A 16,622-nucleotide genomic window follows, 5' to 3' on the forward strand; every position below is an offset into this window, starting at 1 on the left:
TTTCCCTTCCATTTTAGAAAATGTATCCTTCCTCACTGCCAGTTGATACTGTCTTTACAAATCTTTCCTATCTTCCCCAAGAAACTATCTCCAAATTATCCCCAATCTCTCTCATTAATCTTTGGTCTCTCTTCATACACTTGCTTCTTCTCATTTGTTTACAAATAGGTGAAAACTTCCCAAACACTTTACAAGCTTTGATTCTAACTCTATTCACTAATAGAAATGAAAAATAGTCAACACAATCAAAAAGCCTTTCACATCTTTATAAGAATGTGCATCAAGGATATATTTGACAAAAATCTGAAAAATAAAAGGAAGAGGCAGGTTTGCATAAGCAATATTCTGCAGCAGACCAAATCTTTGCAGTACATAGCTGTCTGAAAAGTTCTTTTAACAACAAAGAAGATATTGTTTTGATCTTTGTTAATTTCCAGGGGGGAAAAAAGGTTTGCTTTCTAAAAACCAAACCAAATTAGTTTTGAAGGCTCTCTTCCAACAAAGTATTTCATGCACATATTAATATTATCAAGATTCCTTGACAAATGCAACCAGAGAGACTTCCAGCAAGATCCAGAGTTAAAGGGTGCTTCTAAGCCCAGATCCTCACCACCTCAAAAAGAAATATGACAAAGTGATAAAATACTACACAAGAAGCAGAAGGAAACAAATCACCACAAAGTAATTATTTCAAAACAATTTCTACTGGTTGCACCCACTCTATACCCAAGCTACAGCTCTGACAGAATTTACCACTCAACTATGTTCTGGCTGGAGGCCACTACCACCAACTTTCACAAGTTGAAGCCTGTGAATTTAATTAGTTCTCATATTGCTGATGGGAGGAAACAGCTGACTATGGATAAAGACACAGATATGTAAGTTCTCCTACAAAAAATATATATATGACTTAGCTGTCCTAGAAGAAAATGGTTTTCAAAGAAAAGATGAGCAAATGCACATCTTTCCCTTCTTTGCAAAGATGTAAGTTTGTGGATATAAATTATTGTATATACTGCCAGACTAGATTGACAGGTTCATTAAATTTTGCTGAACTGATATTTTTCTCATTCCTTTTATTTTTCTCATTCCCATTATGGGAATAGCTGGCAGATAGAGGAGAAGAAAGGAATGTATTTCAAAATGAATGTCACATTAAAAATAAGATATTTATAAAAATTAAAACTATAAAAAACAGTTTTTAATAGGATGGTCAAGTGAAAGGCAGTGTGTAAGCTCATCTATATAGATACTTCTCTAAGAGTTCCCTTGGCAACAAATCAAAAAGTCACATCATCTCATCTATATAGATACTTCTCTAAGAGTTCCCTTGGCAACAAATCAAAAAGTCACATCATCTTTTAACAGGATGAGTTCACAGAATTTGATTGACCCCAATTATATAATCATATAAGAAAAAGTAGACACTCACACAAGTGTGTTTGTTGGAATGGAAATGGTGGGAGCGCGAAGGGGAGAACCAGCAGAGAATCTGACAAAACAGGGAAAATGAGCAAGCAATCTAAAAGAGGCACAAATACATTAAATAAATATTATGGAGTGAAGGAAACAGAGTTTTAAGTTTCTGAAGACAAAAATATTACAGCATATTCTATAGGTTAATAAAATGACTTTGAAACAACTAAACAATCTCCATGACAGTTCTGAGGATCAATGAAAGAATTTAAAAAAATATTTTAAATGTGTTAGAAATGTAGATAGAAATCAGAGTTTGACATAGAAAACCAATATTATAAAGAACACAGAGAAATTAAAATAACCAATGGAAAAATTCTCCAAACCCTAAAATCTCTAGACCACATGAAAATAAGGAGGAAATATTTGAGATTTTTGTTTTGTTTTGTTTTTTTTAAAGCAGACAGAAGAAAAATGGATGAAACAAAACAAAAAGAAAACAAAATTAGAAAAAAAATTAAGGAAGTCATTATCCAAGAAAACAGTTTAGTTCACAAGGAATTTATATACTAACAGAAAAGGCATTAAGTACTTTTTTTTTTTTTTTTTTTTGCTGAGGCAATTGGGGTTAAGTGACTTGCCCAGGGTCACACAGCCAGGAAAGTGTTAAATGTCTGAGTGACTCAGGTCATCCTGACTCAAGTTATCTTGACTTCAGGGTTGGTGGTCTATCCACTGCATCACCTAACTGCCCCGTCAAGTACATTCATAAGAAAAGAATAAATATAAGAGGAAGAATGAATGAATGAATAAAACATTTACTAAACACTGTGTGCAAAGCATTATGATGCTATGCACTGAAGATAGACATAGAAAAATAAGACAGCACCTGCTCTCAAGGAAGCTCACATTTTAACAATGGAGATATCATATGTGGAAGTTTGGGGCTGCAAACTAGACCTTGACTTTCTCACAGGAGATTTTGGAAGGCTTGTGTTATGGGCCAGAACTCTTGTACTTAAAACAAGGATTCTTACAAAGTGCTAATTCAGTGGAATTGATGAAACAATGGTTATCAAGTTTAGCATGATGATTAATAGTTCTCAAAGTTTCGTATGATTGATTTAATCTTACAACAAATAATGGTTTCCTCATGATATAATGATTGGTTTATACTTAAAATAGAGCATATAAAGCTTCGACAGACGCAGCCAGAGTCAGAGCCAGAGACAGACTCAGAAAGGCTCAGAGAGACTCCGAAGGGACAAAGAGCCAGATTCATTCACGTCTTCTCACAGCACCTTGGTGGCTGGCCTCCTGCACTTCCCCCACTGAGACCAAGGCTAGTCTGAAAGGCTCTCCAGAAAGCTGTCCTGGGCCCCAGGCAAGGAAACTAGATTGTGAAGGAGATAATAAAGGATTGGACTTTAACACCTGGCTATTCTTGTGGTGATTACTTCATTGAAAGGAAGGCTGCTCCCAAGACCTCTGGAAAACCAAACAGTAATGCTACAGGCCTGCACAAGTGAAATTTATAATTACACTAGCAAGTGGGCTAGTTTGTAGGCTGAGCAAAACTATTGTAATCAAATCCCACTTTGTATGAGGGTCAAAAAAAATAAAGAAAAAATAAGGGAATGTGTAAAACTGAATAAAATCAACATTTTTTGGAAAGGGACAATTGAAATTAATGTTATTTAAAGTAGGGAAGTGAAACAGACTAGGGATGGTTTTGGAGAATACTACACATATGATCTAGGATGGGCAAGAGAGACAATGAGATGCAGGGAAGAAAGAGATTCAAATAATTTATTGAATTTGGAATTGGGTAATTAATTCAAATTCATTAATCCATTGAATTTGGAATTGGGTAATGAGAAAGAGATGAGGGAGGGAGAAATGGATCAGATTAGTATATATAAAATAAAACTCAGGGAACTAAATGCTGATTTGGAGCAGCCTAAGGGTTTCAGTGGATTGAGTGCTAGGCCTGGAGTTAAGAAGACGCACCTTTCTGATTCAAATCTACCCTCAGATGTTTACTCTCTATGTGACCTTAGGAAATTCACTTAATTCTATCTGCCTCAGTTCTTCATCTGAAAAATTGAACTGCAGAAGGAAATGACAAATCACTTCAGTATCTTTGCCAAGAAAATTCCAAATGGGATTACAAACAGTCAGATAGGATTAAACAACAATAAAAATGTTTACTTAATGGAGTTTTTTAAAAAAAGGTAAATAACAGTGGGAGAAAATATAAATTTAATAATTTATTATAAATATGCATGTTAATGAGCTTATAGTCAAATGAACAAGCTATGTTCAAGATATGTACCATATTCATACAAAATTATTTTGGGAGGAGAATCATGAAGAAGAAATGCTACCTGAACTCATTACTGAAGGGAGTTAATGGCTCCAAGATATGAATGTGAAGACAGAGAGGGTACATTCTAGTTAACTCTAACAGCTTCTGTGCAAAGACAGATGGAAATGAGAGATACAATTTTATGTATGGGGAAAAGTAAGTAGTCTAGTTTGAGTTAAAACAGTATAGAAAGATAAAGTCATTTTAATGTCCCAAAAGATGAGTTTATAGTTTATCTTAGAAAAAGAAAATGACATGATAAAGACCTTCATTTAGAATATAAGATTGGATACAGGGTGATCATGCCTAGAATTCTCTCCTTTTCTGGATTCCTGGTTTCCTTCAAATCTCAGCTAAAATCTTTTTGCAAGAGATTTTTTGGGATTCCCCTTAATGTGAGAGCCTGGTCTTTGAGATTGCCTCCAATTTATCCTATATTTGTCTTGTTTGCATGCTGTCTACTTTAACAGATCCTGAGCTGCCTGACTGCAGAGATTATTTCCATTTTTCTTTGTCTTTTAATCTAGATAAGGGCCTAAGCTATCCTGGTTGTGATATGAGTAGAGAGGAGAGGGTAAATCTAAGAAATGTTGAAGAGGGAGAATTAACAAGATTTGGTAACTGAAAATGGGGGTGTAGAAGAGTGAAAATTCAAGATGATTTTTAGGTTGTGAACCTGAGTGAATGGAAAAATGCCTACAACAAAAATAATGAAGTACAGAAGAGGGATGGATTCAGGAGAAAAGATAATGAATTATTTTTGAATTTAAAGCGTTTGAGACACCTTACAGGCATCTAGATAGAGATTTCAATCAGGCAGGCAGTTGGAAATATAAGATTGGAGCTCAAGAGAAATAATGGCTATATATGTACATTTGGGGGTCATCTGTGCAGAGATGATAGGTGAATCCATAGGAACTAATGAAATCCTCACAACAGTTTATATAAAGAGAAAAGGAGATGTGCTGACATAAGTCTTTTGGTATACCCATGTATAGTGGATAAGACATAAATGATAAGCAGAAGGCAAGAAGAAAAATCAGTGTCATGAAAACCCAGGAGAGGGATTGTCAAGAATATTAAATGTTCCAGAGAAGTCAAGAAGGATGATAAGAATTGAGAAATAACCACTGGATTTGACATAAATCATTTGGTCACTTTAAAGAGAAGAATTTCATTTGATTTATGGTACTGAAAATCAGATTACAAAGAAAGGGATGAGAAGTGAAAGGGAGATGAGAAAGAAGTGACCTTCTCTGTTGAGAGCAGAAGAAAGGTGGTATAAGGGGCTTGAGAAGAGAAATTGGGAATATTGCTGTGGGGCATGTGATAGAGTCAATCAGGAATAGTGAAAAGATTGTTTTGAAGAGTGAGGATCCAGTTGAGAAAAGATAACAAAAAAATTTAATGAATCATGTCAAAATGCTTATTCAGCTTCCTAAGTGATCCATAATATTTTAAAATGGTATTGTTGCCTCCAACATGGATTTTCTTTGTGTACACTGGATATAGCTATTCTTCTTAACTTCAGCTTCTTAAAGACCATTTATTCTTCTTTTTTTTTTTCATATAGCACATTGGGAAATAAGGATCTAGGAGTCCAATGTGGTTTTGTTGTTATCGATGAAAATTGACTCCGACAGAAATGCTGATAAATCTGTTCCTCTATCTGTTTATTGTTCTCCTGCCAGTTTCATTTATTGATACACCTGGGATAAAAAAGCTTAGTTGAAGCTCAAGCTAGTATTTCTGTTGATCTGTTTTTACCTCCACTATTTTTCATTGTTATATTTTATATTGCTTCTAGTTTTCCTCCATCCTCCCTGAAGTATAACATTGGTATCAATAGCAAAAAGCATCAAAAATGTTTTTAAATATATAGTTTAGACATACTGAAAAAAATTTAATTTTGCAAAAAAATTATGAAAGCCAAATAGATAAGATCTATAAACAAATTTACAGCTAAATTCTAAAATGCAAAAATAAGCATTTTAAAATTTGCCTTCAATAACAATTTAGTGAAATAAGGCTGCAAATGATTATACTTTACATAGTGGATATGCTGTTTCAAAATTTTGTTAATCAATTTTAAAATCACAGTTTCATTATATTATGTTATATTATCATCTTGAAAATGTTTCATCTTCATTTATGACTACTCTTTAATTGGCAGAATCTATGTCCCTAACAGGGACAAATGAATTGCACATGTGAAGCACATTGCAAACCTCAAAATGCTGTCTATTAACATTCTTTGACCTGTGGACATATAACAAAAATTATCTTCAAAAATATTCCTTTGTCAATATATAGAGAATTGACTCTAATTTATAAGAAACCAAGCCATTCTCCAATTGATAAATGGTCAAAGGATATGAACAGACAATTTTCAGATGACGAAATTGAAACTATTACCACTCATACGAAAGAGTGTTCCAAATCACTATTGATCGGAGAAATGCAAATTAAGACAACTCTGAGATACCACTACACACCTGTCAGATTGGCTAGAATGACAGAGAAAGATAATGCGGAATGTTGGAGGGGATGCAAGAAAACTGGGACACTGATGCATTGTTGATGGAGTTGTGAACGAATCCAACCATTCTGGAGAGCAATCTGGAATTATGCCCAAAAAGTTATCAAACTGTGCATACCCTTTGACCCAGCAGTGCTACTACTGGGCTTATACCCCAAAGAGATACTAAAGAAGGGAAAGGGACCTGTATGTGCTAAAATGTTTGTGGCAGCCCTCTTTGTAGTGGCTAGAAGCTGGAAACTGACTGGATGCCCATCAATTGGAGAATGGTTGAGTAAATTGTGGTATATGAATGTTATGGAATATTATTGTTCTGTAAGAAATGACCAGCAGGATGAAGACAGAGAGGCTTGGAGAGACTTATACGAACTGATGCCAAGTGAAATGAGCAGAACCAGGAGATCATTATATACCTCAACAACGATACTGTATGAAGATGTAATCTGATGGATGTGGATTTCCTTGACAAAGAGACCTAATTCAGTTTCAATTGATCAATGATGGACAGAAGCAGCTACACCCAAAGAAAGAACACTAGGAAATGAATGTAAACTGCTTGCATTTTTGTTTTTCTTCCCGGGTTATTTTTACCTTCTGAATCCAATTCTCCCTGTGCAACAAGAGAACTGTTTGGTTTTGCACACGTATATTGTATCTAGGATATACTGTGACATATTTAACATATATGGGACTGCTTGCCATCTAGGGGAGGGGGTGGAGGGAGGGAGGGGAAAAATCGGAACAGAAGTGAGTGCAAGGGAAAATGTTGTAAAAAATTACCCTGGCATGGGTTCTGTCAATAAAAAGTTATAATAAAATATATATATATATATATTCCTTTGTCGAAAATATATCACTTTTCACTTTTATTTGATAAATAGCTCAATATAAGTAGTGCTGAAGAAGAAAATGAAATATGAATTGCAAAGTGATATAAAAATATAAGCTATTATTATTTTCTATAAATCATCCCAGAAATCCACAGGATAAACAAGAATATGAGGAAAATATAAAAGACTGACAATTTATTCTTAGTATCACAATTTAATAGAATCACTTGGTTCAAGATTTTCTTCTCCATATCATCTTATTGTCATCAGTTTGGGGACTCCAATACTCATGTTGGCCATTCATCTAACATTCAAGCCACAAAATTTCTCAACCTCTTCAACTCCAATAACTTCTTTCTTTTATCCTACTTCAGCCACACTGATTCTGCCATACCTTAAATCAGACCAGAAACTCCAAGATCTTGACATTTGAAATTCCATTCTTCAACAACAACTTCATATTTTTTCACCACTCCCATACTTCTCATTTATACAAACCTGTTCTTTACTTCCTATCAGTCCCTTAACCCCTCCTTATTCGTCTAGTCTTTGTAGATCTGCCCCTCTAATGATTCACTTGCCACCACTTCAAAATCTCTCACCCCTGACAATTCTGTCTTGACTTACATTGGACAACCCCAATTCTTCTGCTCAAACTATTAGACTGCTGAGAATGACTGGGTCAAGTCATGAAATTGAGCTGATTTCACCTATATTTCACTAAGTACTATCCTTAAATGGAAAATTTGGGAGGAACTTTCCAAAATCTACCCCCTTCCTCTCCCCAATCAGAATGAGGGAGGGTTCCCAAGGTCAAGGAGTACCAAGTAGTGAAATTTCAGAGTTTATTGGATTCTGAAGGAAGATGAGTTACTGAAGATAATGGACATCTGAATGGGAGATAATTGTAGTACAATAACATTCCTTTTCATTCACATACTATAATTTATTTATCCATCACTCAAATGATGAGCACTCCTTTAGTTTCCAGGGTTGGGTTGTTTGGGATGGGGTTTATCAATACAAAAAGAGTTGCTATTAATATTTTTGCACATATAACCTTTTCCTCTCTCTTTGATCTTTTTGGGTTATAGGAATGATAGTAATATTTTTGGTCAAAGGATATGTATGCACAACTAAGAAACTTTTTGGGATATCTAGATCAATTCATAATTTCAGTCTCAGTAGTTGTCTCTAGAGTTCTCAGTGACTTCCAACACATTCTCCTAAGCCTTGTCTCAAAGGAGGAAATCTCCAACAGAATCAGGCCCACCTTTCACCCTCCCAAACCTACTAGAATAGTGGAGGCTCTGTATTCTGCCTAAACCCTTTTCAAACCTACCTACTTGTTGAAACCAAACTTGGCATCTGTATACTATAGCTTAGACTCCATCCACCTGTTGAGGTAGGTTTGAGACCAAGCAGCACCCAATGTTTGCAGTACTTTATAGATTTTATTATATTACCTTTCCTTATTTCTGGACTTCCCTATTTCTGCTGAGGGAACAACCATTGTTCTAGTCATGAATCTTGATACCTTCTTAACTCCTCAGTCTCCTTCACTATACATATCCAATCAGTTACCAAATATAGTTTTATAGTTTCTATCCTTACAAATCTCATATATTCTCTCTGCTCACATAACCCTCATAACTTCTAGCCTGACTTCCTGAAGTAGCCTCCTATGAGTACTTCAGTCACTTCCTTTCAAATCCATCTTCCACATAACTGCCAAAATAATTTTCCTAAAGCCTGTCCATGTCATTCGGATAACAAATTTTAGTGACTCTCTATTGACCCTAGAACAAAACATATTTCATTTCATTTCTAAGTTTCTATTTTTGTGTAAATTTCAGAATATGCTTAATTATTAGAACCATTGGGAAGGGAAAGGAAATAAATATTTATTAAGTATCTACAACATATCAGACACTGTGCTAAGCACTTTATAAATATTATTATCTTACTGGATCCTTACAATAACTGTATAAGATAGATGCTATTATTAGCCATTTTACATTTTATTGAGACAGGTAAAGGTTAATTGACTCTTTGTTGTTCATTTGTTTCAGTTAAGTCCAACTTTTTGTGACCCTATGTGGCTTAGAGTTTTGCCATTTCCTTCTCCAGTTCATTTTACAGGTCGAAGCAAACAGGGTTAAATGACTTATCGGGTCAATCAACTGGGAATGTCTGAGGTCAAATTTGAATTCAGCTCTTCTTGACTCCAGGCTCATTGCTCCATTCACTGTACTAGCTGTGTCTAACAGTAGTATATTTATAAACAAATAAATATAAACATACAGGATGTGTTTTTAAAAGTGAATCAGAGATCACTAAAAGTTAATCACTTAAAAGTTAAACAGAAGAATTGGAAAAAAAATATATATATATATATAATATTTGAATTGAAAAATGATTTCTTCACAATAGCTCTTTGTGTTTGGCAGCTGAAATGTTATTATTCCCTTTTGCATAAGGAAATGTATACACAAAAACCTGGCTAGGATGATAAAACTAGTAAATGTCAAATCCAGATCTTTTGACTCTAAAACTAGTTTGTATTATTCTTTCCACTAAATCATAAAAGCATTTAATTAATTGTTTTGAATTTAATCTAGTCCAACTCCCTACCAGATACCTGAATTAACTCTATATATTGCTGACAAATGCTTAATGAGATTTAGGTTTTGGGTTCCCTTCTGTTAGGGAACTAAATGATGAGATCTAGATTTAGGGAACCAAAATGAGATTTAGGTTCCTGGTGGTCAGGGAGTTAAATGATAAGGTCTAGTGGCAGGTTCGGAGTTCAGGGAACCAAATGGAGAGGTTTGGTTCCCCTGCACCCCCTTAGGATTTGGCACAAGGGTAGGGAGTTTTGGGGAACCCCTTTTCTGGTGGCATAGAGATTCTTTGTAAAGGAATTTACAAACCCAAAAACCTAGATTGATAAAAGAGGTTCATTATAGGCATTGAGAAGTAAAGTTTCTAGTAGAGAAATCCTGACAGAGAGGCATAAAGTCTCGTTAGGGAAATAGGTGAGGATAAAGAGAGGATAGCACTGGAAGAAAATATTATTCCAGCAGGCACAGGTTTCCTTGGCATAGCATGGCATAGCATAGCATGGCATGGCATATTAGGACCTCTGCAAAGAAGTGAGTTCCACATTGAAGTTTTTATAAGGAAATCTGAGACAGAAGTTTCAATTGAATGAGATTTCCTCAATGCTGTCACTGCCCCCAGGGGTAGATGAGACCACTTACTGGGAGTAGTTGAGACAAAATTGGGGTAGAAAATCTTGGAATTGAATGCTACAACTAGTCCCATCAAGATAACAGAATGAAGTCGTTTATCTTGTTTCCCTTGGGTGGGGTCCCACAAACACAAGGTCTAAGGAGAATCTCTCCTTCAAGGAATTTTAGAGAATTTTGGGGTCCCTTCATGCTCATCTATTCTCTTAAATATTGCCAATGACAGGGAACTCATACCAACTACCTCCTGATACCCTTCATTCTATTTTCAGACAATTCTGGTTGTTAGGAAGTTTCTAAGCCAAAATATGTTCTATTTGGTCCCCTTGACTCAGTCACTCCATTTCTGATCCATCTTCCACAGTGCTGCCAAAATTATTTTCTTAATTTTAGTTTTAAACATGTAACTCCCCTTTGATTTTCTTCAAGCCAATTTGTCATCCATTTTTCCAATTTTTCCCTTTTTACATTGTCTCCCCTCATAAGCCCCAAGAAACCTTTGATAAAGTGTTTGTCTTTGGTCTAAAAGAAATGGCTAAATGACCATTCTTTTAATAACCTGTACCCTTATTAATAAAATGATTAAATTGCCCCTCCCAAAAAAATCATGTTACTCTTTTGGTCAGTAAATTTGACTTCCTATTAACTCTAAAAACAGCATCTAATTTTTCTAAACTTTTATAACCTCTATTCTTTCATCCTACTTTTGCCTTTGGAACCATTTAGAATAAATATAATTTTTCTTTTAGGAACTAATATTTTCTAATTTCACATCAACCAATGCTAGATAAGGAGCTAGCTACAGCATACTTCTGCCTTAAATAATAACTCCTTCACTGTGAGCTGAAAGAAAGTTTAAGTCTTTTTCATAAGACTTGTAAACCAAAAATATGTCGGAGTCCCAGTCAATCAACAAGCATTTATTAAAATATAAAGTATTAGGGATACAATATAAATACAAGCCAAAAGAAAAAACCCAAACTGATCCCTGCCCTCAAGGAGCTTACATGCTATTGACAAAAACAAGATAGAAAAGTTGGAGGAAGAAGGGAGGGAACAGTGGCTTTTTTTGGATTACTGAGCTGATCTGGACTCTTCCTCTAAATGGATGTGCTGAGAAGAACTAACAAATGGGAAAGAGACCCATAAAGGTTGATCAAGAGGCAACCGAAGCATTATTAATATAGTTTTCTGATTGTTTCTGTACTGGAGTTCTTAGCCAAAAGGAAATACTGAAAATTTATTTTAGAAACTGTGGTAACATCTGAAGATGAAAATCTATCTCTCAGGGAAACAAGTGGGAATAGAAAAAAAGAATAGTTTTCATTAGTCAAGCTATGTAATGTCATTATGTGACTCAGAATTACCCTTTCAGAGAACTGCAAAACAGACTTGTTTCCTTTCACTGTAAACGGATAAAGAACAAGGGAAACCAGTCTGGAGATGCCTGAACTAAAACTTAATGTTACTTGATAATAAAGATTATATTTTTGTGCTTTGTTTATCCTTGTTTTGAAAAGCTGACATAGTCAGGTTTTAGGAAATTCACCTAAAGACAGCTGAAAATGTTTTCATATATGTTATATATATGTAAAATATACATGTAATATATGTATAGATAGTTAATAACAGCTGTAATTTATGTGAATTTCATGTAATTTAGAACCTGAAATCACTTTTTCCCATAGTGACTACAGATATCATTACTATATTTTAAGAGGCTTTGGAATTTCAAATGGTGACAGTTTAAATGTTATTCCTATAAGAATAACACTCCTAGAATGGAAAGTATGTTTTAACTTTGGACTATGAGAAATCTTTTGAGAACACAGAGTTTTAATGTCATCTATTAAAAGTTTTAATTTTAAGTGTAACCTATAAAGAGAATGAGTTTGATTGTTATTTAGAAGAAATCATTGACAGAAAACATTAATTTGAGAGAAATTGTGAGAAGACAAAGAGAAAGATAACAAAGAAAAATGGGGGGAAGGGAGGAAGGATAAAGCAAAGAGCAGATTCACTTTCTCCCCTGTAAAGAATATAGTTTTGTTTTTTAATAACAATTTTGTTTAATTAACTGGAAAATAGATTTTGAACTGAAATTCCTTTTTTTCACAACAGAGGTCATCATATCTATCTATATCAAAATTTATCATCTCTTAGGCTTAAACAACAATATTTGTGATGCTGGTATAGTGGCAAGTAATGAAATGTGTATGGCTAATAACATGCCATATTTAATATGAAATAATAAATAAAATAATAAAATGAATGTCTTTTATGGAAAAGATATTCCAATACAATGATGATGATGATAATGAAAGAGCTTTAACATTGGCAAAGCACTTGACATAGATCCTTATGTCTCGGTTGATCCTTACCAGCTCTCCTATTTTCCAGATGGGACAACTGTGAGAGAGAGAAAGAGAGAAAGAGAAACAGAGAGAGACAGACAAAAACAGAGAGAGAAACAAAGAGACAGAGAGAAAGAGGCAGAGAGGCAGAGACAGAGAGACAAAGAGACAGAGACAGAGACACAGAGAGAGACACAGAGAGACAGAGAGAGGCAGAGACAGAGAGAGAGAGATAGAGACAGAGAGAGAGAGAGAGAGAGAGAGAAACAAAGAGACAGAGAGAGAAAGAGAAAGAGGCAGAGGCAGAGACAGAGACAGAGAGACAAAGAGACAGAGACAGAGACACAGAGAGAGACACAGAGAGACAGAGAGAGGCAGAGACAGAGAGAGAGAGATAGAGACAGAGAGAGAGAGAGAGAGAGAGAGAGAGAGAGGCAGAGAGAGAGAGAGAGAGACAAAGAGACAGAGAGAGACAGAGATAGAGACACAGAGAGAGACAGAGAGACAGAGAAACAAAGAGACAGAAAGAGAAAGAGGCAGAGAGGCAGAGACAGAGACAAAGACACAGAGAGAGACAGAGAGAGAAAGAGAGTCAGAGACAGAGACAGAGAGAGTCAGAGAGAAAGAGGCAGAGAGTCAGAGACAGAGACAAACAGAGCGTGCCAGGGAAGAACAATTTTTTTTTAATGTGTGCATTTGTACCCTCAACACTTAAAACAGTGCCTTGGCCCTAGCAGGCCTAACCTCGAAGAGTTAGCCTTAATTAAAGCCTAAAGAGGGAAAGGATAAAATACGTGGCTCAAGTGGCCAAGCCTCAGTTATATAAAGGGGGCGGAGAAGGGGAAAAAATGGCCCCAATAGATGGCGCTGTGCCCCCGGCTTCGCCTCCCCCCCTCTCTCTCTCTCACTCGCGCTAGATTGGGGGGGAGGGAGAAATTCGGGCTCGGGCTCGCGCTCGCGCTCTTGCATCGCGCCGCCGCCACTCCATAACGTCACCCTTCCCACTCCTCGCCGTGCGCTCAGCCTCGGCGCCACCTGTCCCCTTTTTCAAACCGTTACCTTCGGCTCTCTTCTCGGGAGCGCGCTCGGGCTCGCGCTGCCGCCCACTCACTCCCCTAACCGCCGCCTCGCCCGCGCCGCCGCTGTCACCGCCATCTTGGGAGACGCCTCCCCCCCTCCCCGCCCTCCGCGCGGGAGCCCCCCCTTTCCTGCCCCCCCTCCCCGTAGCCCCTCGTTCTTCTTCTTCTGCGTGCGCGCACGGAAACTTGGAAATCGCATCTAAATCTGCACGCGTGCGCGTCCACGACAGCATCCGTCTCCTGTGGGACTTAGCCTCGGGGAGCAAATATATAACAACCGACCCTTCGCGGGACGCGGAAAATAACGTCTGCACAACACGCTTTTAAGTCTAATTAATGAACATTTTCTCCATCACTTAAATCCAAAAAAGCAGCAGGACCCCGGCTTGTGACCTTTACACATTAAGCATCTCACTGAAAATGGACTAATACCAAGGTGGGGGCTGACAACCAATCCAAGATCGCGCCCACAAGGAACGGGGGTAGCATCTGAACCCAGGACTTCCGCTTCCGGGACTACTTCTGTCATTCCGCGCATCAGTCGGGACATCAGGAGCAACACGGGGCGAACTGTCCTCTTGAGTTAGACGAGCTCCGCTGATTCAGTCTCTAGATGAGCTTTTCCCCTAGAGCGAATTCCCACCGTGATGAACTTCTCTGGCAGGAAAAAGTGACTCCCTGAAACATTCTTCTTCCTAGAGCATGCTTGGGACAAGTGTAAACTCATCTCCGCCTGCTTTCTTTCCTGCGCTTTATGTGAATTACGTACCAGCCCATCCAGTGCTTTTATACGGCAGCCTCTAGCTGCCTGGAACTCCGCTCAGCCCTATTCTTTCTTGGCAGCACCCTGTGCTTTCCTCAATCTCATCATTTTCGGTAATAGGGAAGCCCGTATTTGCAAATGTTAAATAGAGTGGCTTTGTCCGCAGTGGGTACCACTAAATTAACTCGACCTTCATTTCACCCTCCATTTTTAAAAAATAAAGAATCGCTACCACAATAACTTAATTCCTTTTTTTTTTTTTAATTTAATAGCCTTTTATTTACAGGATATATACATGGGTAACTTCACAGCATTAACAATTGCCAAACCTCTTTTTGCAATTTTTTCACCTCTTACCCCCCCCTCCCCAGATGGCAGGATGACCAGTAGATTTAAATATATTAAAAATATAAATTAGATACACAATAATATACATGAAAATTTACTTTGTTGTACAAAAGAATCAGACTCTGAAATATTTACAATTAACTGGAAGGGAAATCAAAATCGGTGTGCATAAATAAAAGGGTTAGAATTCAATGTAATGGTTTTTATTATTTATTTATTTATTTTTTAACATTTTTTTTAATTTTTTTAGCCTTTTATTTACAGGATATAACATGGTAACTTCACGCATTAACAATTGCCAAACCTCTTGTTGCAATTTTCACCTCTTACCCCCCCCCTCCCCAGATGGCAGGAACCAGTAGATGGTAAATATATTAAAATATAAATTAGATACACAATAAGTATACATGACCAAACTGTTACTTTGTTGTACAAAAAGAATCAGACTCTGAAATATTGTACAATTAGCTTGTGAAGGAAATCAGAAATGCAGGTGTGCATAAATATAGGGATTGGGAATTCAATGTAATGGTTTTTATTATTTATTTATTTATTTTTTAACATTCATTTTTTTTTTAATTTATTTAATAGCCTTTTATTTACAGGATATATACATGGGTAACTTTACAGCATTAACAATTGCCAAACCTCTTGTTGCAATTTTTCACCTCTTACCCCCCCCCACCCCCTCCCCCAGATGGCAGGATGACCAGTAGACGTTAAATATATTAAAATATAAATTAGATACACAATAAGTATACATGACCGAACCGTTATTTTGCTGTACAAAAAGAATCAGGCTCTGAAATATTGTACAATTAGCTTGTGAAGGAAATCAAAAATGCAGGTGGGCATAAATATAGGGATTGGGAATTCAATGTAATGGTTTTTAGTCATCTCCCAGAGTTCTTTTTCTGGGCATAGCTGGTTCAGTTCATTACTGCTCCATTGGAAATGATTTGGTTGATCTCGTTGCTGAGGATGGCCAGGTCCATCAGAACTGGTCATCATATAGTATTGTTGTTGAAGTATATAATGATCTCCTGGCCCTGCTTGCACAATAACTTACTCCTAACTAGAGTCTCCAGGTGAATATATCAGATTCTTTGACTTGTGTCTTCAAAATCTTGAATTAAATATAGAAAATAGAAACTCTCAACCAGAAAATTTATTAAGTCGACAATAGTCTTGAGATTATTCCTCACTCACAAAATGGTTCAGCAGTAAGTTTTGTCAACAAAAAGTGATATTAAAGGTACAAAATACATTCTTTTCAAGTTATCAAGTAAATATTTGACCACAAAATAAGACAATCTAATGTCAGAAGATTTAATGCATTCGTGCTATTTATTTTTTGGGTCTTGTGTAAGAAAGTACATATTTCCCTTTTGAGAAAGCTTTGTTTCTTAAAATCCTTACATTTGCCTTAGTAATTAAATGTTGGCAAAAATTACATTTTCATAGTTTGTCAGAGTTAATTTTTTAGTAGCGATTAACTTCTGCAGAAGAAATGTTAACTTGTGAAAAATAAAAGTCAGTGTTCGTAATGGTCATGGCTATTAATTAACTTTAAAAATTTGATGATTCTCTTTGAATAACCTGGTTTTATTAGACTTTCTCTTCCTTAACAGAGGGCATAAGGGATGAAAGAAAAGTTCAAAATTTTCCAGTGCT

The 16,622-nt window shown here is 36.3% G+C and overlaps 1 protein-coding gene across 3 annotated transcripts in view; it reads right to left on the reverse strand.

Annotated features, from left to right (window-relative positions):
• The window catches only part of CA5B (carbonic anhydrase 5B), a 55,815-nt gene extending 41,896 nt beyond the window's left edge, over positions 1-13,919 (reverse strand). For 2 of the 3 annotated variants that reach the window (XM_031958963.1, XM_031958962.1), the window contains exon 1: positions 13,818-13,919. The gene's annotated coding sequence lies outside the window, so the exon portion shown is untranslated. The remainder of the gene's footprint in view (positions 1-13,817) is intronic. The other variant, XM_031958961.1, reaches the window with a different exon arrangement.
• Positions 13,920-16,622: the final 2,703 nt, after the last annotated feature.

This window comes from Sarcophilus harrisii, chromosome 3, assembly GCF_902635505.1.
Source record: "Sarcophilus harrisii chromosome 3, mSarHar1.11, whole genome shotgun sequence".
NCBI classification, from domain to species: domain Eukaryota; kingdom Metazoa; phylum Chordata; class Mammalia; order Dasyuromorphia; family Dasyuridae; genus Sarcophilus; species Sarcophilus harrisii.